The sequence below is a fragment of the Phyllobates terribilis genome, unplaced genomic scaffold (assembly GCF_046119375.1).
Source record: "Phyllobates terribilis strain yellow unplaced genomic scaffold, ASM4611937v1 Scaffold_13__5_contigs__length_258822181, whole genome shotgun sequence".
Lineage (NCBI taxonomy): Eukaryota > Metazoa > Chordata > Amphibia > Anura > Dendrobatidae > Phyllobates > Phyllobates terribilis.
Genome location: NW_027362773.1, coordinates 137,010,587 through 137,034,141, shown reverse-complemented (window position 1 = coordinate 137,034,141; position 23,555 = coordinate 137,010,587).

Here is a 23,555-nt window from a genome sequence, read left to right as displayed (position 1 = left end):
TGTGAGACCATATGCTGGTGCGGTTGGCCCTGGGTTCCTCCTAATGCAGGACAATGCCAGACCTCATGTGGCTGGAGTGTGTCAGCAGTTCCTGCAAGATGAAGGCATTGAAGCTATGGACTGGCCCGCCAGTTCCCCAGACCTGAATCCGATTGAGGACATCTGGGACATCATGTCTCGCTCCATCCACCAACGTCACGTTGCACCACAGACTGTCCAGGAGTTGGCGGATGCCATAGTCCAGGTCTGGGAGGAGATCACACAGGAGTCTATCTACAACCTCATCAGGAGCATGCCCAGGCTTTGTAGGGAGGTCATACAGGCACGTGCAGGCCACACACAATGCTGATGCTCATTTTGACTTATTTTAAGGACATTATATCAAAGTTGGATCAGCCTGTAGTGTGTTTTTCCACTTTAATTTTGGGGGTGACTCCAAATCCAGGCCTCCATTGGTTAATAAATTTGAGTTCCATTGATGATTTTTGTGTGATTTTGTTCTCAGCACATTCAACTTTGCACAGAACAAAGTATTCAATGAGAATATTTCATTCATTCATATCTAGGATGTGATATTTGAATGTTCCCTTTATTTTTTTTGAGCAGTATATATATATATATATATATATATATATAGATATAGATATATATATATATATATATATATATATATATATATATATATATATATATTTGTTATCTCTACAATATTTATTAGTTGCTCATTAGGTTTAAAAATATGAAAATTTGAGATTCATCTTTTTCCATCTACTGGCTGATTTGGTGCAAAGGTACAGTATATTTTTTCTGCATGATCACATTAGTATTTCACAGCACGACGTGAGCCCTGTTAGTGTTTAACTGAGAAGTAGACTATCAGGCCTTGCCTGTTGGAGTATTTGATAGGCCATATGAATAGTTAGAGAGGAAATCCAGCTCTACGAACAGATTCTTTTTTATTCAAAGGTCATACAGAGGACTTAGGATGGTGTGAAGGCAAATAAATTAGCACTGGCATTGCGCAGACATTTAGGTGTTTCAGATTTAAACACACCCTCAATCATCTGTTGATAATAATTTGATCATGAATAAGGCTGAAACACGTAGATGTCTATGCAATGCCTGTGCTAATCTATTTGCCTTCACACCATCCTATGTTCCTTGTCAGAACTTTGTTGGAATAAAGCAGAATCTGTTCATAGAGCTGATTTCCTTTCTTATTATGCGATTATCCAGGCTATGGCAGAGCCAGTGTCTGAGCCCTGAACAGGTTGGGTTAACATCAACGGTGAGCTGGAACCCATGTAATTTATTATTTGATATGCTATAGTGTATGTTAGATGGTTGCCATAGCAGCCTATCAGCAGCACACAATCCCAATGATGGCTGTGGATGAGCGGACCTGTGGAAGTTTGGGTTTTTGTACCCAACTGAACTTTAGTCCAAAGTTTGTTTCGGGTACCAGAACTGTATCCGAACTTGAACCAGAACCCAAATCCCATTGAAATCAACAAGGACTCGAACTTTGGAGCTGGAAATATCTCTTTCTCCTTCACCCGGAAGTCTGAACATTAAAACGAACTTCCGGAAGAAGTCTGTATTCGGAATTCAGCACTAGACACTAGGCGTCCAGTACGAATCCCGAACTTTAAAGTTTGGGTTCGCTCATCTCGCTCAGCTTCAATTACAGAAGAAGCTTAGCTGTGCATATCAGTAGGACTATGGCAGCTTGTCATACCAATACAAAAACAATACTAGGCAATCAGTATGGTGTAAATATTCATCATAAAGCAAAAACCAACATGATAATAATTGATATATATGCCATATAGCACTGAGGAATAAATATTCTAGGACAAGTTTCTCTCAATGTAATAAGATGGTAGATATTTAAATTCTATAATAATTACCTCCCTAGACAAAACAAATATGAATTCATAATTAAAGATATTAATTTATAATGACATTTCTCTACACAGATTTTCTCTTGGTCTTGTTCTACAGCCATCTTTATACATACTAAGGTTATTGATTTTAATGTGCAATGCCTTATTTCTACTGTGGTGGCAACGCAAGGAAATTAAGCAGTTGCAACTGGTTTATACCAAAGAGAACAGTTGAGTGCTAGGGTCTCAGCATTGTGATGTGTGAGATTAGAAAAAAAGGAAAACTTTTTGATATTAGTGCTTTAATTTCTTTTTTTGCACTAAAATTTGAAAAACATCCCTGATTTTGTCTCTTGTTACAGTTGACCGTCCACAAGAAATACATGGGAGAAACATGTGGCCTTTGTGGGAATAATAATGGAGATTCTACTGATGACATTGTTTATAATGGTAAGACCAAATACCTTGGAAAACATTAAAATGAATGTAAGATAGCCAGTAGGCTTTTAGTAAGTAAGAGGCTTGAAGGGATTGTCTACGTTATGTTTATTTTAACAAATGTGCTGGAGATATGATTTTTTTGCACTTACTAATGTACAAGTATTAATGATTTTATTCCATTGTGAAGCATCTCCTGTTTGCATGTAATTTTTTCCTCACAGACTCCAAATGGCAGTTGATCAAGGAGCATGTGACCTGTCAAAAACCTCTGACTGCCTATGGGAATGCTGATTTTCACTTGGAAGAGGATGATGGACAGGTTGGGTTACATGCTCCATCTATCTTCTGGTACCATTTTGAGAATAGTACTGTGTAGTCTGTAAGGAGGGATGTACTAAAAATGTGTGTTTTATAAAACCTGTAATACTGATATACTAGTATCATAAAATCATGCTCCAAACACATTTGTTAAAGTAAAGAAAAGAGGACAACCCTTGTAAAAAGGTTTAGTAATAAATTCATTGAAAATTTTAAAAAAACGGTTGAAGTGAACAATCCCGCTCACCAAGGTCGGTTACAAAATGAATTTTATTAAGGAGCTTGTATAATCAATATACATTTCAGAAACAGACAAGCTCCTTCACCTGGTAAAACATGAGGAATAGTAAGGAATGCAAAGGATAAAGTACCAGCAATTTGTGTATACAAGGGGTGGGTATTCTGAGATCAATAAAATAATTAAAATAATATATAAACAAATAAACTGATAATGCTAAAAAACAACCAAACAAAAGTAACAATTGGACACTTTAACATATACCACTTGAAAGGAGCTACAACTCATAAAGGAGACACCCTAATTATTTTTATTTGGCATTTGGCAAAAGGAAGCAGCCTGTGCATTGTCACCTTTCCATAATAATAATAAATTATTGATTATATATGATGATATGTCAATTAAAGAGGTGTTGAGGGTACACAAACTGCTATTTGAATGCCTCTACTAAGTGATTAACATATTATGGGGCCAATTGAGTTCCCTTTTCGGTCCCCTAAGTAAAATTCACACCAATCTCCTGTTCAGTTAGCCTTCTTATCTTTTTTGCTTTTATACCAAATATCTATTCTTGCAGCACAGCATTTTGATTGATGGGTTGACTGTGAGAGTGCTCTTCAGCCATTCCTTTTGCTTTTGGCGTATGACACTGAATGAACTAGGGACACTGACCAGCCACTTTGGGTTACATAATTATGTTTCATAGCCTGAAGTTATAGTTTCCACTTTTTTTTTTAATTTTATTGTTTTTATGGTATTTCAGGGCAGAAGAAGAACAGAAACATTTAATTAAAGGGTTGTCTACCACTTTGACAACCTCTTCCTAATCCCTATGTTTCTCCTCTGTAAAATAACAATATTTAGAACAGCATTGGCTCCGGAACTGAGAATAAGGCCACATTGAGACATTTATTATTTTGCATCACTATTTGTAAGCCAAAATCAGGAGTGGAACAATCAGAGGAAAAGTATAATAGAAAAACGTCGCCACTTCTGCATTTTTCACCTACTCCTGATGTTGATTTACAAATACTGATGTTAAGTACTGACAAAATACTAAATATGTGAATGTGGCCTTATGATCAGTTCCGGAGTCAAAGCTGTCCCAGTGGTGTTTGCCCTATCTTTCCTGGGGCTCATGTGACATTGTTTTGTCATAGGATCCCTGCGGCTAATCAGCGCTCTATTAACTCTCCTCTCTTATGGACAAATCAAGACATCTGGAAGAAATTATAGCTGCTGCCCTCTCACTTGTCAATTACACTCATAGGAGAGGAGAGTAGAGCCAGCTCTGATTGGCCGCAGGAATCGCGTTACATAACAGTGTCACGGGAGCCCTGGGAAAACCAGTGCCAACACCGCTGGAACAGCGCCGGCACCGGAGGTGACTATAAGTTCTATTATTTTACTGGGGGAAAACATAGGGATTCAGAAGGGGTTGTTCGAGTAGTGGACAACCCTTTTAATGGAACATTACATTATCTATTTTTTTTTTTTTTAAATATTATTTTATAAATCTTAGCTTATTTCTTTCCCTGTGTACATTGATTGGTGCTGTTGTATCCTTAAATGCCTTATTATTAATGTTTTATACACCTGGTGAAGGAGCTGGTTCGGCTTTGAAACATATAATGGTTATACATGCACCGAATAAAATTATATCATAACCTATATTGGTGAGTAGGATCATTCACTTCAACCAGACTACTACATTATACTTCCGAAAAGCCTGGCTTCATGTATAAGTGGAAGGAGTAACTGACAAAAGGCAGCAGAACAATACAAGCGGATCATGTTTTTTTCAGAGGATTTATTACTATACTCTTTTAGAAAGGACCTAGCAATGTGAAATGAGGTCTAAGATAAATAAGAGCATGTTTACACTAGCAAAAAGATACAAAACCTACAAAAGACAAAAAATATATCACATACCCTACCATCATTGATCAAAAATAGTTCACTAAGTACCCTATATTTCATTGCTTTACATTTATATATAATGATGGTAGGGTATGTGATATATTTTTTGTCTTTTAGAAAGGATCTGCCAGAAGATAAAAGCCCATTTAATTGATAGTGTTCCATGCTGTTGTGCACCAACATCAGTTTAGTATTATGTATTAACCTTCATCCTAGTTGTTTTTATTCGGCTAATGCCCTATGTACATGGGTGCCTCTATATTTTTATTACTATAGAAATATTTTAAGAGGGTTTTTTTTAGGACAACCCTTTTCTGTACACCCTATTTGGCTTTATAAACATCATAGCATGGTTGTCATTTGAAAAGACATTTTTTTTTATGGAGTGGTGCTTTTAATCTAAGTTCCCCCTCCTTACAGCCTCCATCTTCACCTCCTATCAACGCAACTCCTGCCAGTCTTCAGCAATTTGTGACCTTCCGGATAGCTCAAGTGTCACTTTTCAATGCAAGTCTATGAGGGCCTCGTTGTGGCTCTCATAGACTTACATTGAGAGCTTGTGCCTGTGTCTTCTGACTTCCGGCCAATCAGAAATTACGGTCACGAGATGGCATTGTGGGAGAGGAGCGGCGGCGATAGAAGGTGAAAACAGCGGCTGATAAGTATATAAGTAGATAAGCATAAGACCACGTCCAGGGACCTTAGCTTAGAAGCAGCACTCCAGCGCTGAAACCTCCCCGCTGAAGTAGTGCTTTAAAAAGTTGTCAGTGATGAGACAATCTTACAGTGAACGGGAATGTTAAGAGTTTGGCCAATTTTGCAATCCATCTAGGCTTCATAGAAGGCTTTTTTTAAACAATTATTGTAAAAAGCGACACTTGCTCTGGCAAAATCATTATGTTTCAATTCATAAAGATCTAAGTGCTATCATGTTATAACAAATTTTACCTGCAATTATCACAGAGGAGCCAGTGACTTTATTTTAAAAGTGGGTTATCCAAATGGAATAACCTCTTAAAAGCAATATTCGATTGTACAGAATTTCAGCACTATTGTAATGTTTGCATTTTTTTGGCAGATGACATATATTATTAACTGGCCTTTTGTGTAACAGGAATTGTGATTGACCCACTACTGTTTGGAGACCTGCAAAAATTGAGGAAACCAGAAGAAATCTGTGAAGACCCTAAGCCAGAATCAATAAAGAAATGCATCGTTTATGTAAGAGTAATTTTCAGGATGTAAATCCATGGTTTTGCTTAAAAGATTTACTTAAAGGAAAGGTTACAAAATACTGTTGACTTATCTACAGAATAGGTCTTTGATATCAGATCCAAATGAATATGAGCTGATCGGCTGCACCTGGTAGTGGCTGCTACACACTGAATGAAGCTGCAGTGTGCAATACCGGTCAATATTTACACCATCCACCCTTGAGCACACAACAGCCGATCAGTAGGATGCAGAAGAGTAGGAGCTGATCTGTAGCATCCAGCAGAAGCTGCTACACATTAAATGAAGCTGCAGGGTGCAGTTGTGTTCAATATTTACACCAATCACCAATGAGCACACAACAGCTGATCAGTAGGGATGCAAAAGAATAGTTGCTGATCTGTAGCACCTTGCAGTAGCTGCTACACATTAAATGAAGCTGCACGGTGCAGTTATATTCAATATTTACACCAGCCACCCTTGAGCACACAACAGGTGATCAGTATAGGTGCAGTAGAATAGGAGCTGAATTGTAGCACCCTGCAGTTTCTGCTACACATTGAATGAAGCTGCATTGATGTTGGTAAAGGTTGTCGGACTCTCTCTAATCTGACACTGATGACCTATAATAATAATCAGAGATTGGCCTATTTGTAGCAAAGGCATATCTTCTTAAGAATCTTGATTTATTATTAATATTATTATTTTATTGTATTTACTTTATAGTGTCTTTAATTGCACGGTGCTATACATGCAAAAGCATGATTTATAATAAATAAAAGTCAATTAACAATATATATTAAGGTTAAAAAAATGTATAATTAAACATAGTTAAGTAAGCATGGAAGAAAGGTCCCAGCCTGCAAGGGCTTATAATTTACAGAAGAAGTGGATAATTACTTTGCTGTCTATGGACAGTGAATTGGCAACTGTTTTGAGCTACAAGCAGATTGTTTGTCAATTTTTTTTAAGGCAATGGAAAACTTTAAGGCTATGTGCCCACAATGCAGAAATGCTCCGGATTTTTTCTGAGCGTTTCTGCATCTCCCTGGCAGAAAAAATGCATGCGGATTTTACATGCGTTTTTCTGCCAGGGACAAGCATTTGTCAAGCGCTTTTAGCATGCGAATTCGCATGCTTTTGTCAAGCGCTTTTTCAAGCGATTTTAGCATCACTTGGAAAAGTGCTTGAAAGTTGGTCACACAATATAAAACCATGCATATTGTGTGACCAACATAATGTTAAAAAAAAAGAATTAGAACGTAAAAAATAAAAAATAACCTTACGCTCACCTTTCCGATGGCCTCGGTCTGCTCCAGGCGTCGCTGCTGGCTCCGTGGCGGGTAATGGTAATCTAAAAAGACCTTCCATGATGTCAGTGGTCAGGTGATGGTCACGTGACCATCAGCTGACTAAATAATGTCACCGAAGATCCTTGGAGATCATCGCTGGGAGCCGAGGAGAGCGCATCGTCGCCGGGAGGAGACCGAGGGCACTGGAGAGGTGAGTACGATTATTTTTTTTTATTTTTAACTTTATAATTCTTTTTAACTTGTAGGTACAATTGTACCTGGGTCAGATGAGAGTCTCCTCTTCTCCAGACCCGGGTACCATCCGCGCATTAAATCGCATAAGATCCGCATGACTACATGTAGTCATGCGGATCTTATGCGGTCAAATGCAAGTCAATGGCGGCGATTTCGCATCACACTAGAATTGGTCTTGCTGCGGTTGGTACCGCAATGCGAATCTGCAGCGGAAATTTCCACATGATGTGCACAGCACATGCGGATTTGCATTGCAGTACATGACAGACCTATTACAAGCGATTTTAATGCGTTTTCTCGGCGAAAAAACATCGCAAAAAAGCATTTAAACCGCATTGTGTGCACATAGCCTAATTTAGTAAGAACTTTATTCATGTCTTTCTAATTTGGAAATATATCTCATATTGTTTACAATTAATGTGCAAGGTAAATATAACAATTTTGCCGGTTTCCTTTTAAAACCCTCGTAGCAATTTATTGATTGTAGGATAATCATCATGAGCCCTGGAAAAGTAGTAAAAAAGCAAATCTTTAAAAATTAATATTAATAACAACTTGGAAACAACCTGACTCAGATGAATGGAGCTGATTTTTTTTCTTTATTGGATTGCTTATGTGATACTTGAGGATTTCGGAGCACCTTACTTATAACAGTCTCAGAACGTGTAGGAACGTACCTCTTTAACAAAGGAAATTGATAGATAATTGATAGACAATCAGGAGACATGTTATTAGAATCATTGATCAGGTATTGGACCTGTAACTTTATCAATCAAATATTAGTGTAAGGCCAGGCTCAGACCTCTGTATTTTTCTCATCCGAGAGAATTGGGCTGATTATGCTAATCACACTCTGGTCAAACTCTGATCAGAATTTCATCAGAATGTATCTGATTTTCTCGGATGAGAAGAAAGAAAAAATAATTTCTCCATCCTCTCCATTCTGTCAGTCAGTGAAAATCATACTGCACTCAGATGTCATCTGAGTGCAATCCGCTTTTATTGGCGGACCCATTGACCCAGTGCAATCTGACTATAGGATGCAAATCGAGCATGCTGCAATTTTTTTTCTCGGACAGACTCAGTCCGAGGAAAAAAATCAGGCGTGCACAGCCCCACAGAATAACATTTGTCCGAATGTGATCCAATGTTTTGTAGGATCGCACTTTGACCAAAAATACAGTTGTATGCACAAGCCTTATATGTCATTTTTTAAAAATACAAATAGTAGGTCTCATTTAATGCATACTTTTTTTTTATCAAGCTCCATTTATAATATTCTTTTATTTCCCGTTTCTAGAGAGCTATGTGCTTGAAAAACATACAAAACTATAAATGGAGGCACTGCAACAAACTGGTGGACCCAAAGCCCTATGTGGAGGCTTACATGTTGGATATGTGCCTTTGTAATGCCACAGCACAGTATCGGTCTTTTTGCTTGTGTAGCACTATCACTGAATACTCCCGCCAGTGTGCACTTGCTGGAGGGAGACCACCAGATTGGAGAAATCCTAACATGTGCTGTGAGTATAGTTTATCTACTTTCCAACAATAATTTAAGTGACCACTGCAGTCAATCACTGGTTTCAGTAGTGATTTTTGAGCATTCAGCATGTGACCACTGAAGTCTGTGATTGGCTGCAGTGGTCAGGTAATTGTTCGAAGTTTCATTATCACCAGTGACTATCACCAAAATACCAATGCTGGATCCACATAATAACCAAATATAGGTTATATTTTTACATAATACATTTCCTGCCCTTAGCCCACTTTCTTAGAATCTTCGACCAAACTTTAAATGCCTTATGGGTGGATTCACATATTGCACATTTAGAAAAGACCTGGTATTTTTCATGTGCTTTTTATCCCAACAACTACAGTCAAACGTTAACTTGGAGTCAAGAAGTTTATTTTTCAAGGCATTTCTAATTTTCAGCATGTTTTTGGGTCAGTGATGTTTTTTTCAAAATGCAGCATTCTCTGGGTGTGGTTACCCATCCATACCAGGTTTCCATGCTTGATAGAGTTACTTCAATTATAACTTCAATTAAAATAACAAATATTTATTCTAATTTCGGTATCATGTATCATTTATTTATGAAGTGTGTATACAATGAGTAGGGATGAGCGGAACAAAGTAAGTTCGGGTTTGTTGAGTTTGACCGAACTTTAGTCCAAAGTTCGGTTCGGGCACCAGAACTCTACCCAAACCTAAACTAAAACCCAAACCGTATAAAAGTCAATAGGGACCCAAACTTTGTAGTTGTAAAACAGTCTTCCTCTCGCTAACATTATAAATTAAGCAATATAAATGAGCAAACCATTTGAAATACAAATTCACCAGCATCCCTGAATTTTTACAAATTTTTTTTTGCGGTGAATTGCAAGTACTCTAATTACCCTGAAAAAATGTCTAGAACATGATGAGGTCTCTTAAGACAGTACCCAGCCCCTTTCAAGCTATTTTATGCACAAAGTGACTTCAACATATGTGGCTATGGGTATATGGATGGTAACAATTTTTTCTTGCTACATGATCTGTAGAATTCGCTCATTGTTTTATGACTTTCTTTTCTTATTTTTATAGCTATGCCGTGAACTTTAACATCCTCTCACTATTAAAAAAAACAAAAAAACAAGCAATGTGAACTGAGGTCTAAGATGGTAGACATGCAAGAAATAGGAGCATGTTCACACTAGCAAAAAGAAGCAAAACCTACAAAAGACAAAAAAATATATCTCATACCCTACCATCATTATATATAAATGTAAAGCAAAGTTGCATAATAAATATAGGGTACTTAGTGAACTATTTTTGATCAAAAAAAGTATACAAGCCGTCCCACCAGCGGCAAGGTGACCCTAAATTGGGACGGTACCTATACTGTCTATATTAAAAACCTTACTGTATATCAAAGTTGAAGTAATGCATATAAAAGGGTAGACAAATAGGACCGGGTCCCAACTCCAGACCACCTAGGCCCGTGGTAAGCTACATATATACTAATCAGCTCAACAAAGGGGATGCCACACGCTTAAATTGCACAGAATGCAAACAAGACAAAAAACCAAGCAATGTGAACTGAGGTCTAAGATGGTAGACATGCAAGAAATAGGAGCATGTTCACACTAGCAAAAAGAAGCAAAACCTACAAAAGACAAAAAAATATATCTCATACCCTACCATCATTATATATAAATGTAAAGCAAAGTTGCATAATAAATATGGGGTACTTAGTGAACTATTTTTGATCAAAAAAAGTATACAAGCCGTCCCACCAGCGGCAAGGTGACCCTAAATTGGGACGGTACCTATACTGTCTATATTAAAAACCTTACTGTATATCAAAGTTGAAGTAATGCATATAAAAGGGTAGACAAATAGGACCGGGTCCCAACTCCAGACCACCTAGGCCCGTGGTAAGCTACATATATACTAAGCAGCTCAACAAAGGGGATGCCACACCCTTAAATTGCACAGAATGCAAACAAGACAAAAAACCAAGCAATGTGAACTGAGGTCTAAGATGGTAGACATGCAAGAAATAGGAGCATGTTCACACTAGCAAAAAGAAGCAAAACCTACAAAAGACAAAAAATATATCTCATACCCTACCATCATTATATATAAATGTAAAGCAAAGTTGCATAATAAATATAGGGTACTTAGTGAACTATTTTTGATCAAAAAAAGTATACAAGCCGTCCCACCAGCGGCAAGGTGACCCTAAATTGGGACGGTACCTATACTGTCTATATTAAAAACCTTACTGTATATCAAAGCTGAAGTAATGCATATAAAAGGATAGACAAATAGGACCGGGTCCCAACTCCAGACCACCTAGGCCCGTGGTAAGCTACATATATACTAATCAGCTCAACAAAGGGGATGCCACACCCTTAAATTGCACAGAATGCAAACAAGACAAAAAACCAAGCAATGTGAACTGAGGTCTAAGATGGTAGACATGCAAGAAATAGGAGAATGTTCACAGTAGCAAAAAGAAGCAAAACCTACAAAAGACAAAAAATATATCTCATACCCTACCATCATTATATATAAATGTAAAGCAAAGTTGCATAATAAATATAGGGTACTTAGTGAACTATTTTTGTCTTTTGTAGGTTTTGATCCTCTCACTATTGTTAATAAAATGGCTAAAATGACTGCTACGTTCCCTGCATTTGATTTTATACAGGTTATGATAGTCCCTCTTGATTGGCTGTACTATGTCATGTGATAGCTGCAAGTTATTATCGGAAGTCTTTCCGGCTTAGCCCAAAGTCATGTGAGCCTTCTCTAGCTAATGCAATCATCTGCAATGTGAAAAATTGCAGCTGAATCACAAATTGTGCAAATTTGTGGGTTTATTGAACTCCTAAAAATGTGACATGAATTTGGATTGTTCACCTCTACTAGGCAGCAGTATCACCACTAACCAATAGGATAGACATGATAGGTAGTGTTGATCGAGCACTAAAATGCTCGGGTGCTCGACCCGAGCAACGAGCCCAATGTTAGTCTATGGGAGACCCGAGCATTTTTGGGGCGGCACCCACGACAGTCTGTAGAAAGCCTAAAAAGTGCCCAAAACGATAGTGACAGTGCTGAAATGACATGGGGACAGCATGGGTATCGCCCCAGGAAGCATTTCTGAACCCCAGGTCACTGCTGTCAACAACGTGGTCAGAGGTATTGAGCCACTTTTACGGGCTCACAATAAAACGTTCAAAATGAAACTGAAACTGTTTTCTTGTGAAATATGTTAAGAAACATCCTTTCCAGGGTAAAGACTTGTGTATAAGGTAAAATAAATGACCAAAAACAAAAATACTCCTCCACACCTTTGGCTATGTTCACAAGTAGCATTTTTTATGCGTTTTTGCACTTTTGTATTGCTTTCAACTGATACAAAAGCATTCACCAGGAAATGTAATTTTAACATTTTACAACCTTATCTGGCCATGTGCTGTGCGACACATGCATACAGTGCTGAAAAGACATGGGGACAGCATGGGGAAGACCCCTGGAAGCATCTCTGACACCCAGGTCACTGCCTAAAAGTGTGCCCATCAGAAGTGATCCTTGCCGCATCAGAAGATGCAGACTTGCAACTATCCCCGTGGAAGTCCTTGTCCCAGGGCAGTGTTCAATTGTACCTCCCCCATTCCTTGCAATGCAAGCGCAAATATGCAGCGAACCACCCACTCACCCGCAGGCTGCAATACTATACTACTAGCTTGCACTTGAAATAGGGCCTTTTAGTTTGGAGGAGGCCGAAGCTGGCCACTACCTCATGGCTGCTTTGGCAGCGAGGTCTCCATACTCAGTCCCCAGCCGCCACTATTTGTCCCGGTAATCTTCCCCACATTTTTCTTAGCCTTGCCTGCTTTAGGGCAGCATTGGACAAGCCCACCAGACAACCAGAGACTCCTCCGGTGGGCCCTGGCTTCTCCATTAGGGGAGTTGAGAGTGCCAAGGTGAGGAGCATAATGATGATGATAGAAGTTAGCATCTGCTTTGTTTTCTTGGAATGCAAGTGCATGTATATAGTAGCGGCTAGGCTTGAGGTGGTCAGCGTTTTGGCGCATATCCTACCTCCTCTGAGGATTGCTGGATGTTTTCCTTCTACTATCCCAGTTCTATGACTTCCTTTAAAACAAAGCTTCAGGTGATGAATGATGGATGAGGTGGTGGCAAAGGAGAAAGAGCAGGAGGAACAGGGACCATTCACATCAATATCAGGCCAGCCAACCACACATGTCTTGTAGGATATGTTTCTGTACCAAAAGGAGCGGTTCTGCTATAGGGCATACAGTGAGTGCAATGCCTACCAAAAATTTCGAAGCACTCCAATGCCCCTTGAAAGTGACATGGAGGTCAGAGGGCCTTAACTAAACCGTTTTTTTCCATTTATAGCAACTGGGTCTCCTGTACACTGTTGGCCTAAGCAGTGAATGGAAGGCTTTCCAAAAATGATGAGGAACTGCAATGCCCCTTGAAACAGACGTGGATTACAGCGTACTAAAAACATTCTACCCATTATTGGGCAGTTTGTCTCCCTTAGAGTTCGCCTATGCATTGAAAAGCAAAAGCTGACTAAAATTAGGAGGAAATGCAATGCCCGTTGGAAGAGTCGTGGAGGTTAGAGGTAATTAAAAACAACATTTCAATGCCCCTTGGAAGAGCGGTGGAGTTCAGAGTGGTTTAACAAGATGGTTTTAATGCCCCTTTGAAGAGACGTGGAGGTCACAGTAGCTTAACAAGACAGTTTTAATGCCCCTTGGAAGAGATGTGGAGTTCAGAGTGGTTTAACAAGACGGTTTTAATGCCCCTTGGAGGAGATATGGAGGTCCCAGTGGAATAAAAAGACAATATCAATGCCCCTTGGAAAAGTGATGGAGGTCCCAGTGGAATAAAAAGACAATATCATTGCCCCTTGGAAGAGTGGTGGTGGTTACAGTGGAATAAAAAGACAATATCAATGTCCCTTGGAAGAGTGGTGGAGGTCGCAGTGGAATAAAAAGACAATATCCATGCCCCTTGGAAGAGTGGTGGAGGTCCCAGTGGAATAAAAAGACAATATCAATGACCCTTGGAAGAGATGTGGAGGTCACAGTAGCTTAACAAGACGATTTTAATGCACCTTACAAGAGCCATGCAGTACAGCATATTAAAAACATTATTCCCATTATTGGGGAGTGGGTCTCCCATAGTCTTTGCCTATGCCTTCCAAGCAAAAGTTGCCAAAAATTAGGACAGAGGAACTTGCAATGCCCCTTACAAGAGCCATGCAGTACAGCATATTAAAAACATTTTTCCAGTTATTGGGGAGTGGGTCTCCCATAGTCTTTGCCTATGCCTTCCAAGCAAAAGCTGCCAAAAATTAGGACGGAGGAACTTGCAATGCCCCTTACAAGAGCCATGCAGTACAGCATATTAAAAACATTATTCCCATTATTGAGGAGAGGGTCTCCCATAGTCTTTGCCTATGCCTTCCAAGCAAGAGCTGCCAAAAATTAGGACGGAGGAACTTGCAATGCTGGCAACACGGACCACGGTCACCCTGGTGGTATAGTAGTGGTGGAGGTTGAGGATAAGGAGAAGAGCAAAAAACAGCCGAAATGAGGAAGCGTATACCCATGTGTGGGTGTGAAGTGGTGCATGGGAATACACCTCCCAAAATAACACAGTGGATTTGACTTTATGTTACTCTGCTGTCATTTGGTGGTGATGAGAAGTCTGGCCCAATCCTGCCCTTGTTCATTTTGATAAGGGTCAGCTTGTCAGCATTGGCAGTTGGCAGGCGAATGCGCTTATCAGTTATAATTCCACCAGCGGCACTAAAAACACGCTCCGATAACACGCTAGCGGCAGGGCAGGCAAGGACCTCCAAAGCGTACAGAGCAAGTTCATTCCAAGTGTCCAGCTTGGATACCAAATAATTAAAAGGCACAGAGGAATCACGGAGGATGCTACTACGGTCGGCAAGGTACTCCCTCACTTTCTTTTGAAACTTTCCACTCCTTGTGAGAGTACCCCGTGCCTCAGGGCCTGTAAGCTGGGCGGGTCTCAGAAAACTGTCCCAGAAAGTTGACAGTGTTGCCCTGCCTCTGCTGGATTGGAGTTGCGTCTCTCTCGCCTTGGTTGGGCAACGAACTGTGACCTCTGTCGCTAGCGTGTTCAGATGGTAATTTTTTTAACAGTTCTGCAGCAAGGGCCTTCTGGAACTGCCACATTTTTGTAGACCTCTCCACCTCAGGAATAAGAGAGTGAAAGTTCTCCTTGTAGCGGGGGTCTAAAAGTGTCACCAACCAGTAATGACTGTCACCCAACATTTTGACAACACGCGGGTCACGGTAAAGGCAGTGTAACATAAAGTCAGCCATGCGTGCCAGACTGGGAACGGGCAAGACTTCCGTGTCGGTGTACTCTGGCTGCCACGCCTCCTCTTTAATTCTCTGCAGAGAGCGTTGCAAAAGACAGACAAGTAGGATGCTGTTGCTAATGATTGCATCATCGTCACTCACCATCTTGGTGGACTCCTCAAAGTTTGTCAGGATGGTAAATATGTCAGACATCCAGGTCCACTCCTGAGGTCTTATGTGAGGAGTCTGACCTGAATATCGACGGCCTTGTTGCAGCTGGTACTCCACAACTGCTCTCTTCTGCTCACAAATCTTTTGCAACATGTGGAGGGTAGAGTTCCAACGTGTGGGGACATCACAAACCAGTCGGTGTGCCAGAAGCTGCAAACGCTGCTGCAACACAGCAAGGGCGGCGGATGCTGTAGCCGACTTCCGAATATGAGCTGACAGGCGGCGAACTTTGACGAGCAGATCAGGCAACTCGGGGTACGATTTAAGAAACCACTGAACCATGAGGTTAAGTACATGAGCCAGGCATGGTACGTGTGTGATCTCGCCTCGCCTCAGAGCCACCACCAGGTTACGGCCTGATCATGCTGGTGGTGGTCAGGCTGGTAGTTTTGTCACCCCTGCTGATGCTGGCATGGCAGGTGGTACAAATGGCCTTTTTGGGGTTATCAGCAGAGTCTTTAAAAAATTTCCAGACTCTGGAAGACCTACCGGTTGTACTGGCAACGTCTCTCATGTTGCTGTTACGGGGAACGGTTGCCCGCCTTCTGTCTGTGGCCACCGCACTGCTTTTTCCTGCCTGTTGGGGTACTCTGCCTCCCTCCCCCTGTGTGCTGCTGGCCTCGCTCTGCGCGTCATCCTGCCATGTTGGGTCAGTTACTAGATCATCCACCACCTCCTCTTCCACTTCCGCACCACGGTCCAGCTCCTCACTACGTGGCAATTGTGTCTCGTCATCGTCCACCTCTTGTGACAAATTGCGAGCGTCGCCTTCCTGTGGCCATGGCTGTTCAAATATTTGGCCATCGCTACATGGGATCTCCTCTTCCACCACTTCAAGCGGAGCAGGCGAGGGGCCGAAAAATTGGAAATGGACCAGTGAACAGCTCTTCAGAGTGTCCAACTGTGGGATCAGTTGCTGTCTGACGGCACTCGGCATGGTGGGAGGAAGGAGCATCAGGGTGAGGAGGAGTATGTGGTCAAGACTCACGGCTAGTGTTGAGCATTCCGATACTGAAATATCGGGTATCGGCCGATATTCGCGGTATCGGAATTCCGATACTTAATTCCGATACTTTTACAATATCGAATACCGGAATCGGAAGTTCCCATAATGCCTGCGCTCTGCAGTGTCTCTGAAGGATGACAAGCTGGATGGCAGCGCTCAGCTGAGATCCAGCCTGTCATCAGAATGCCATCCTAGCGTGGGAGAATTCTCCTGATTGTTTAAAAGCCGGCGGGTGGTAAAAAGCCGCCGGCTTTTAAACAATCACACAGCCTCATACTGCTTCCCCGCAGCCTCCCACCCCGATCCTCCGCTCCCCTCGCCACCTCCCATCCCGATCGTAAGTTAGGACCGGGCGGGGAGCACAGCACCAAGGAGCGGGGAGCGAAGGACCCGGGCGGGGAAGCCGGCAGTGAAAAGACTTCACCGCCGGCTTTCCCGTTTTGTGCTGCGCTTTCCCGCCGGTTATTTCAAATGAACAGCTGAGGTATCAGGTGATGCCGATCAGCTGTTCATTTGAAGTCGCCGCGGTGCCCTCAGAGGGTTCATGCGAGTTCATGCTTGACTGCATTGCATGAACTCACATGAACTTTCCCACGGTCGCACAGGTCAGCCTCACCTCCCAGACCCGTCATGATTGGTGTGTGTGGGTGTCTGAGCGATGTGTGCGGGTGTGCGCGGTGTCTGTGCGATGTCTGCGGGTGTGTGTGCACGGTGTCTGTGCGATGTCTGGGGGTGTGTGCGTGCAGGCAGACATAGGCCGATGAGACACTACTACTCCCATCGGCCTATGTCTGTCCCCCGTCCACTCCTGCCAGCAGGATCAGCTCGAGGGGAGCAGTAGTTCCCATCAGCCTGATCCTGCTATTTAAATTGCCCTACTGTGTCCCCAATAAATTTTAAATACATGTCATTGGTGGCCAGTGGTTACCTTCAATAAATTAGTTCATACATTACCTGTCCCCGCCGATCGCCACCTAAAATAAGGTAAAAAATAAAAAACTACACCTATACTCACCTAGACACCTAATTCCCCGAAGCCATCGATCTCCTGTAATAAAATATAAAATAATAAACCACAACCTTATCCTTACCCCTCCGTAGTAGTCCACGAGTGTCCCACGAAGATCTCCAGTTCAGAGCAGCCACATAGAATGTGACCGCTCTGAACCGCTGCCGCCGCTAGAATGACGGGGCCGTAAAGCAGCCCCGTCATTGCATAAGCGGGTTCGCCGAAGTTCAGGCAGCGCTGCTCCTGTCAACTCCTTTACTGTATCGTGAGAAATTCCCACGGTACAGCAGTGCCGTAAAGGAGGTCTCCGGAGCAGCGCTGACTGAATGCACTCCGGTGACCTCAGTCCGGGGCTCACGCTGCCGGGAGCGGACATGTTCCCGGCAGTGTGAGCTTACAGCAGCCATGCACAGCTGTCACCATCTCCAGATGTGACAGCTGTGCATGGGAGATCAGCGCAGGAACGTGGACAGGTAACTATTTTTTTTAGTAAACTAAGAATTAAATAAAATGGTGTGTTTTATTTCAAATAAATTATTTTTTTCTGGGTGTAGTGTGTGTTTTTTCTTTTTAACACTTTGTAGGTTAGTAATGGGGGTGTCTTATAGACGCCCATCATTACTAACCTGGGCTTCATGGCAGCTGGCGCTGACATGAACCCCAGCCCTATTAACCCCTGCCACCGCACCAGGGCAGCGTGGAAGAGCGAGGCTAAGTGCCAGAATTGGCGCATCCTAAGGATGCGCCATTTCTGGGGCGGCTGACGGCTGGTGTTTCTAGCCTCGGAGGGGGCCAATATTCATGGCACCCTTCCTGGGCTATTAATATCAGCCCCCAGCTGTATGCCTAGCCTTTGCTAACTATTAAAATAGGGGGGACCCCACGTCATTTTTTTTGTGGGGTCTCCCATTTTAATAGCTAGTAAAGGTTAGGTATTCAGCTGGGGGCTGATATTAGTAGTCTGGGAAGCTCCGTGGGTATTACCCCCTTCCCAGGCTTCAAACATCTTCCCCAGCCGTCTGCTTAACCTCCGCTAGAGACTAAAATTATGGGGGATCCCACGCCAAATTTTTTTTTAAATAAATCCTTTATTTTAACACTAAATGACATTTGAGGAGTTAATAAAGATGCAGTCCCTAAATTATTATTTATTTTTTAATTAATTTTTCCCAAAAATTTTGACGTGGGCTTTGCCATATTTTTGTATGCCAGCCAGGTACAGCATCCAGCTTCTATGAACGCGCCATTTTCCGGGGTGGCTGCGGACTGCAATTTGCAGCGGGGGGGGGGCCAGAAAGCTTGGGTCTCCCTGCGCTGCGGATTCCAGCCCCCAGCTGCCTAGTTGTACCTGGCTGGACACACAAATAGGGAGAAACCCCACGTATTTTTTTTTTAAAATTATTTCATGAAATTAATGAAATAATAAAGAAAAAAAGTGCTTCCCTATATTGTTGTGTCTGGCCAGGTACAAATAGGCAGCTGGTGGTTGGGGGCAGCCCGTTCCTGCTTGCTGTACCTGGCTGGACACAAATATAGTGCAAAGCCCCACGTCAATTTTTTTTAATTATTTCAGGAAAATCATGAAATTTAAAAAAAATTGATGTGGGGCTTCGTCCTATATTTGTGTCCAGCCAGGTACAGCAGGCAGAAACGGGCTGCCCCCAACCACCAGCTGCCTATTTGTACCTGGCCGGACACAACAATATAGGGAAGCACTTTTTTTCTTTATTATTTCATGAATTTCATGAAATAATTTAAAAAAAAAATACGTGGGGCTTCGCCCTATTTTTGTGTCCAGCCAGGTACAACTAGGCAGCTGGGGGCTGGAATCCGCAGCGCAGGGAGGCCCAAGCTTTCTGGGCCCCACCCGCTGCAAATTGCAGTCCGCAGCCACCCCGGAAAATGGCGCGTTCATAGAAGCGCCATCTTCTGGCGCTGTACCCAACTCATCCCTGGCCCTGGTGCGGTGGCTCACTGGGTAATAAAGGGGTTAAGGCCAGCTTGGCGTTATCAGCTGGCCCTAAGCCCGAAATTCATGGGGTCACGCCAATATTAGACATGACCACCATGAATTTCTAGTAAAGTATTTAAAAAAAACACAACACCCAGAATAAAGTCCTTTAATTGAAATAAAGACACAATTCTTTATTGTTCTAAATTAAACTATACTTACCATCACGCCCATTCCAGCTGAAGCCAACGATCTCCTGCAATAAAAGAAAAATAATAAACCAACCTCATCCTTACCTTCCCATGGATCCCACGACAGCTTCAGCTCTGCTACATCGAGATGACAGGCTGGACCGCAGCAGAACGCTGCCATCCAGCCTGTCATCCCGCAGACACTGAGAAGCGCAGGCATGCTTGCGCTCCTCAGTGTCTCTCTGTGACGGCATAAAGATGAGCCGAGTTCATGTCCAATGAACTCAGCTCACCTCATGCACGTCACTGACAGCGTGGGGAAATTCTCACGCTGAAGCGCTGAGTGCAGGAGAATTTTCCCACGCTGTCAGTGACGTGCATGAGGTGAGGTCATGTCCAATGAACTCGGCTCACCTCATGCACGTCACTGACAGCGTGGGAAAATTCTCCTGCACTCAGCACTTCAGCGTGAGAATTCTCCCACGCTGTCAGTGACGTGCATGGGGTGAGCCGAGTTCATTGTCGGCTCATCTGGATGCCGTCACAGATAGACACTGAGGAGCGCAAGCATGCCTGCGCTCCTCAGTGTCTGCGGGATGACAGGCTGGATGGCAGCGTTCTGCTGCGGTCCAGCTTGTCATCTCGATGTAGCAGAGCTGAAGCTGTCCTGGGAACCATGGAAAGGTAAGGATGAGGTTGTTTTATTATTTTTCTTTTATTGCAGGAGATCGTTGGCTTCAGCTGGAATGGGTGTGATGGTAAGTATGGTTTAATTTAGAACAATAAAGAATTGTGTGTTTATTTCAATTAAAGGACTTTATTCTGGGTGTTTGTGTTTTTTTTTTAACTTTCACTATGGGGTTAGTAATGGCGGTGTCTTATAAACGCCTCTCCATTACTAACCTGGGCTTGATGTCAGCTGGCATTATAATCTGACATCAACCCCAGCCCTATTACCCCACTGCCACCGCTACAGGGCAATGGGAAGAGCGAGGCTAAGTGCCAGAATTGGCGCATCCCGTGGATGCGCCATTTCTGGGGCGGCTGACGGCTGGTGTTTCTAGCCTGGGAGGGGGCCAATATTCATGGCTCCCTTCCTGGGCTATTAATATCAGCCCCCAGCTGTCTGCCTAGCCTTTGCTAGCTATTAAAATAGGGGGGACCCCACGTCATTTTTTTTGGGGGGGTCCCCCATTTTAATAGCTAGTAGGGGCTAGATATTCAGCTGGGGGCTGATATTAGTAGCCTGGGAAGCTCCGTGGGTATTACCCCCTTCCCAGGATTCAAACATCTGCCCCAGCTGTCTGCTTAACCTCCGCTAGAGACTAAAATTAAGGGGAACCCCACGCCAATTTTTTTTTAAATAAATCCTTTATTTTAACACTAAATGACAAGTACAGTAATCAACACTGTCACTGTACTTCATATATATGTGACTGACATGTTTCTATCTATCTAATCTATGTATGATTCTCTATTCCTTCTATTCTAAATTGTCGGGTACAGATGCTGAATTGCCGGCCGGCTTTCTTAAAGAGACGGTGCATGAAAACACTATTATTTTTTTAAATAAATCCTTTACACTAAATGACAAGTACAGTAACCAACACTGTCACTGTGCTTCTTATATGTGTGACTGACATGTTTCTATCTATCTAATCTATGTGTGAAGCTCTATTCTGTCTGTTATAAATTGTCGGGTACCGCTGCTGAATTGCCGGCCGGCTTTCTTAAAGAGACGGTGCATGAAAACACTATTATTTTTTTAAATAAATCCTTTACACTAAATGACAAGTACAGTAAGCAACACTGTCACTGTACTTCATATATATGTGACTGACATGTTTCTATCTATCTAATCTATGTGTGAAGCTCTATTCTTTCTGTTGTAAATTGTCGGGTACCAGTGTATGCGCTGATGAATTGCCGGCTTTTCGCATAATACATTCTACATTATTCTTAGTTGTTTTACTTCATGTAGAATTAACCTACAAGGAAAGAAAGGGTTTATTTTCATTCCGATATTAGTGTCCCATTGACTTGCATTGGTTTCCGGTATCGGAATCGGCGATATCCGATACTTTTTGAGTATCGGTCCGATCCAATCCGATACGATATTTCCTGATATCGGAAGGTATCGCTCAACACTACTCACGGCTACTAACACTTGACAGTGTGGAAGACAGACCGGATTTGGTGGTGCCCAGGTGGCTGGAAGTATTATCTGCTATTCAATTAATAACCTGTTCACACTGATCAGTTGGCAATAGTGGTGTTGTTGTGTGCTTCCCTAGTAATTTGGTCAAGAACTGGAAGCGAGAAGATGTGGCTGTTGGTTGTGGCACATTTTCACCTTGGTCACGGCCCCGTCCTCTGCATGCACCATCACCAGAACGTCCAGTTCCACGTCCCTTGCCACGCACCTTGCCCATTGTAAATGAAGTAAAATAGCTTACACTTGCACTATCAATGGCAAAAGGGTAATAAAAAGGAGATTAGAACCGTGGAAGAGGAAAACCACAGTTCTATTTCTCTGGCCTACACCAGAATCTTTTAAACAGATATATTTGTGTCTGAACAGTCAGCGAGACACTCAAACTGTTATTTTTTTTATGTAAAAAAGGCAAAAAGGTGGATTACAACCAGATTTGAACCGTGGAAGAGGAAAACCACAGTTCTAATTCTCTGGCCTGCAACAGAATCCTTTAAACAGATATATTTGTGTCTGAACACTCACAAACACACTCAATTTTTTTTGGGGGGGGGGGAATACCAAAAGGTTAATAAGACGGGTATTTGTACAGTCTGACTGAGGAAAGAAAAAAAGAGGATTTAGATGAAAAAAAAGGATTTTTCCTGGCCCCTGAGACCGGGGGCTAAGTCTAGCATTTTGTGAAGCAGCACACAGGACTGTAATGCAGTGTTTGTTGGTATAACCACTGCGTCTCCTATACTGCCTGCCTGACTGCCTGCCTGATATCAGAAGGACTGTTTGTTTGATTTTGCAGGCTTTAGAGACCCTACACTACCTATTTCACAGTATAAATCTCTCCCTAGCTCAGCAGCACTCTCCCTACACTGTCTGATCCGGAGCCACTGTGTTCAAGATGGCGGCGCCCGGTTTTAAATAACCGAGGTGACGCTGTGCGGCCAGCCAATCACTGTAATGTCCACAAGCAACATGGCTGCGGCATTATAGTAACTGCCTGGCAATCCCTGCATGTTCATTGGCTCTGTAAAGAGCGCCAAACATGCAGGGCGGAGACCCGAGCTCCTGCCCGAGTAACCCGAAAATGCTCGGTGCTCGCTGAACATCCCGAGTAGTGAGATGCTTGGGCGAGTACCGAGCAGTGTCGAGCATGCTCGCTCTACACAAATGTTAGGCAGTATAGCATGTATAATATTTCTGAAATCTGGCATATACACAAAGACTATTAAGTATACAGCTTTGAGATGAAAGTCATATACTGATCGCTAGTAGAGATGAATGAACTCGAACTGTAAAGTTCGCGATTCATACCGGACACTTTGTGTACGGTGCTGAACTTAGCACACGGACTTCTCCCAGAAGTCCATTTTGGAGTTTGGATGTGGAAGAGAGAGAGAGATCTTTTACAGCACCAAAGTTTGAGTCCCTGTTAACTTGTATGAAGTGCAGGTTCAAGGTCGGATAGAGTTCTGGTCCCCGAACAGAACTTTGGACTAAAGTTCAGTTGATGAACATGAATATCGACAG